Raw genomic sequence first — 4,803 nt, forward strand, 5'->3', positions numbered from 1 at the left:
ATGCGACAGTCAGTGCAATAAACAAGTCTTTGTAGTGCTTGCATCTCTCTCTAGAGGCCCGTCGGCGCAGACTGCTGAGCGGGCAGCGACGACCTGAGTAGGGGTCGGAGCTAGGCTGAGGAGGGGCCTATAAAAGCAGCCGCCCAGCTAGGCAGCGGCACAGGAGCCAGCGAGCACTGGCACAGGAGCCAGCGAACAGGGGAGTTTGCGTGGGAGAGTTCCAATTGGAGGAGCAGGTATTTGGATTTGCATCTGTCTTTCTGGATTTTCTTCTGTCTTTGTAGTGGTTGTATCTCTATGTAGAGGCCCGTCGGGGCAGACTGCTGAGCAGGCAGCGGCGCCCTGAGTAGGGGGCGGAGATAGGCTGAGGAGGGGCCTATAAAAGCTGCCTCCCAGCCAGGCAGCGGCACAGGAGCCAGCGAACAGGGCAGCGAACAGGGGAGTTTGCGTGCGAGAGTTCCGATTGGAGGAGCAGGTATTTGGAATTGCAATTTTCTTTGTGTATTTCTATCTGTCTTTTTAGTGCTTGTGTCTCTCTGTAGAGGCCCGTCGGGGCAGACCGCTGAGCGGGTAGCTGCGCCCTGAGTAGGGGGCGGAGCTAGGCTGAGGAGGGGCCTATAAAAGCAGCCGCTCAGCCAGGCAGCGGCACAGGAGCCTGCAAACAGGGGAGTTTGCGTGGGAGAGTTCCCATTGGAGGAGCAGGTATTTGGATTTGCATCTGTCTTTGTGGATTTGCATCTGTCTTTGTAGTGCTTGTATCTCTCTGTAGAGGCCCGTCGGGGCAGTCTGCTGAGCGGGCTGCGGCGCCATGAGTAGGGGGCGGACTAGACTGAGGAGGGGCCTATAAAACCGGCCACCCAGCCAGGCAGCGGCACAGGAGCCGGCGAACAGGGGACTTTGCGTGGGAGAGTTCCCATTGGAGGAGCAGGTATTTGGATTTGCATCTGTCTTTGTGGATTTGCATTTGTCTTTGTAGTGCTTGTATCTCTCTGTAGATGCCCGTCGGGGCAGTCTGCTGAGCAGGCAGCGGCGCCCTGAGTAGGGGGCGGAGTAAGGCTGAGAAGGGGCCTATAAAGGCCGCCGCTCTGCCTGGCAGATTCACAGGAGTTAGCGAGCAGCGGCACAGGAGCCAGTGAACAGGGGACTTTGAATGGGAGAGTTCCCATTGGAGGAGCAGGTATTTGGATTTGCATCTCTGTCTTTGTAGTGCTTGTATTTCTCTGTAGAGTCCCGTCGGGGCAGACTGCTGAGCTGGCAGTGGCGCCCTGACTAGGGGGCGGAGCTAGGCTGAGGAGGGGCCTAGGAAAGCTGCCGCCCAGCCAGGCAGCGGCACAGGAGACAGCGAGCAGCGGCACAGGAGACAGCGAACAGGGGCATTTGCGTGGGAGGGTTCCCTTTGGAGGAGCAGGTATTTGGATTTGCATCTATGTCTTTGTAGTGCTAGTATCTTTCTTTAGAGGCCGTCGGGGCAGACTGCTGAGCGGGCAGTAGCGCCCTGAGTAGGTGGCGGAGCTAGGCTGAGGAGGGGCCTATAAAAGCGGCTGCCCAGCCAGGTAGCGTCACAGGAGCCATCAAGCAGGGGCACAGGAGCCAGCGAACAGGGGAGTTTGCGTGGGAGTGTTCCCATTGGAGGAGCAGATATTTGGATTTGCATCTCTGTCTTTGTAGTGCTTGTAGCTATCTGTAGAGGCCCGTCGGGGCAGACTGCTGAGCGGGCAGCGGTGCCCTAAGTAGGGGGCGGAGATAGGCAGAGGAGGGCGTATAAAAGTGGCCGCCCAGCCAGGCAGCGGCACAGGAGCCAGCAAACAGGGCAGCGAACCGGGGAGTTTGCGGCGGAGAGTTCCCATTGGAGGAACAGGTATTTGGATTTGCACCTGTCTTTGTGGATTTGCATTTGTATTTGTAGTGCTTGTATCTCTCTGTAGAGGCCCGTCGGGGCAGACTGCTGAGCGGGCAGCGGCGCCCTGAGTAGGGGGCGGAGCTAGGGTGAGGAGGGGCCTATAAAAGCGGCCGCCCAGCCAGGCAGCTGTACAGGAGCCAGCAAACAGGGGAGTTTGCGTGGAGAGTTCCCATTGGAGCAGCAGTTATTTGGATTTGCATCTGTCTTTGTAGTGCTTCTATCTCTCTGTAGAGGCCCGTCGGGCAGACTGCTGAGCGGGCAGCGGCGCCCTGAGTAGGGGGCGGAGCTAGGCTGAGGAGGGGCCTATAAAAGTGGCCGCCCAGCCAGGCAGCGGCACAGGAGCCAGCGAGCAGCGGCACAGGAACCAGCGAACAGGAGCATTTGCGTGGGAGAGTTCCCATTGGAGGAGCAGGTATTTGGATTTGCATCTTTCTTTGTGGATTTGCGTCTATCTTTCCAGTGCTTGTATCTCTCTGTAGAGACCCATCGGGGCAGACTGATGAGCGGGCAGCGGCGCCCTGAGTAGGGAGCGGAGATAAGTTGAGGAGGGCATATAAAAGCAGCCGCCCAGCCAGGCAGCGGCACAGGAGCCAGCAAACAGGGCAGCGAACAGGGGAGTTTGCGACGGAGAGTTCCCATTGGAGGAACAGGTATTTGGATTTGCACCTGTCTTTGTGGATTTGCATTTGTATTTGTAGTGCTTCTATCTCTCTGTAGAGGCCCATCGGGGCAGACTGATGAGCGGGCAGCGGTGCCCTAAGTAGGGGGCGGAGATAGGCAGAGGAGGGCGTATAAAAGTGGCCGCCCAGCCAGGCAGCGGCACAGGAGCCAGCAAACAGGGCAGCGAACAGGGGAGTTTGCGACGGAGAGTTCCCATTGGAGGAACAGGTATTTGTATTTGCATCTGTCTTTGTGGATTTGCATCTGTCTTAGTAGTGCTTGTACCTCTCTGTAGAGGCCCGTCGGGGCAGACTGCTGAGCGGGCAGCGGCGCCCTGAGTAGGGGGCTGAGATAGGCTGAGGAGGGCCTATAAAAGCGGCCGCCCAGCCAGGCAGCGGCACAGTAGACAGCAAATTGGCGGCGAACAGGGGAGTTTGCGTGGGAGAGTTCCCATTGCAGGAGCAGGTATTTGGATTGCATCTGTGTTTGTGCATTTGCATCTTTCTTTGTAGTACTTGTATCTCTCTTTAGAGGCCCGTCGGGGCAGACTGCTGAGCGGGCAGCGGCGCCCTGAGTAGGGGGCGGAGATAAGCTGAGGAGGGCATATAAAAGCGGCCGCCCAGCCAGGCAGCGGCACAGGAGCCAGCAAACAGGGCAGCGAACCGTGCAGTTTGCGACGGAGAGTTCCCATTGGAGGAACAGGTATTTGGATTGGCACCTGTCTTTGTGGATTTGCATTTGTATTTGTAGTGCTTGTATCTCTCTGTAGAGGCCCGTCCGGGCAGTCTGCTGAGCGGGCAGCTGCGCCCTGAGTAGGGGGCGGAGCTAGGCTGAGGAGGGGCCTATAAAAGCGGCTGACCAGCCAGGCAGCGGCACAGCTGCGAGCAGCGAACAGGGTGGTGAACAGGGGAGTTTTCGTGGGACAGTTCCCATTGGAGGAGCAGGTATTTGGATTTGCATCTGTCTTTGTGGATTTGCATCTGTCTTTGTAGTGCTTGTATCTCTCTGTAGAGGCCCGTCGGGGCAGACTGCTGAGCGGGCAGTGGCGCCCTGAGTAGGGGGCGGAGCTAGGCTGAGGAGGGGCCTATAAAAGCGGCCGCCCAGCCAGTCAGGGGCACAGGAGCCAGCGAGCAGCGGCACAGGAGCCAGGGAAAAGGGGCATTTGCTTGGGAGAGTTCCCATTGGAGGAGCAGGTATTTGGATTTGCATCTGTCTTTGTGGATTTGCATCTGTCTTTATAGTGCTTGTATCTCTCTGTAGAGGCCCGTCGGGGCAGACTGCTGAGCCGGCAGCTGCGCCCTGAGTAGGGGGCGGAGCTAGGCTGAGGAGGGGCCTATAAAAGCGGCCGCCCAGCCAGGCAGCGGCACAGGAGCCAGCGAGCAGCGGCACAGGAGCGAGTGAACAGGGGCGTTTGCGTGGGAGAGTTCCCATTGGAGGAGCTGTTTTTGGATTTGAATCTATCTTTGTGGTATTCCAACTGTCTTTGTAGTGCTTGTATCTCTCTTTAGAGGCCCGTCGGTGCAGAGTGCTGAGCGGGCAGCGGCGCCCTGAGTAGGGGGCGGAGCTAGGCTCAGGAGGGGCCTATAAAAGCGGCTGACCAGCCAGGCAGCGGCACAGCTGCGAGCAGCGAACAGGGTGGCGAACAGGGGAGTTTGCTTAGTAGAGTTCCCATTGGAGGAGCAGGTATTTTGGTTTGCATATCTGTCCTTGTACTGCTTTTATCTCTCTGTAGAGGCCCGTCGGGGCAGACTGCTGAGCGGGCTGCGGCGCCCTGCGTAGGGAGCGGAGCTACGCTGAGGAGGGGCCTATAAAAGGGGCTGCCGAGCCAGGCAGCGGCACAGGAGCCAGAGAACAAGGGAGTTTGTGTGGGAGAGTTCCCATTGGAGGAGCAGGTATTTGGTTTTGCATCTGTCTTTGTGGATTTGCATCTGTCTTTTAGTGCTTGTATCTTTCTGTAGAGGCCCGTCAGGGCAGACTGCTGAGCGGGCAGCGGCGCCCTGAGTAGTGGGCGGAGCTAGGCTAAGGAAGGGCCTATAAAAGCGGCCGCCCAGCTAGGCAGCGGCACAGGAGCCAGCAAACAGAGCGGTGAACAGGGGAGTTTGGTTGGGAGTGTTCCCACTGGAGGAGCAGGTATTTGGATTTGCATCTGTCTTTGTGGATTTGCATGTGTCTTTGTATTGCTTGTATCTCTCTGTAGAGTCCCGTCGGGGCAGACTGCTGAGCGAGCAGCGGCGCCCTGAGTA

The sequence above is a fragment of the Mauremys mutica genome, unplaced genomic scaffold, assembly GCF_020497125.1.
Source record: "Mauremys mutica isolate MM-2020 ecotype Southern unplaced genomic scaffold, ASM2049712v1 Super-Scaffold_100280, whole genome shotgun sequence".
NCBI lineage: Eukaryota > Metazoa > Chordata > Testudines > Geoemydidae > Mauremys > Mauremys mutica.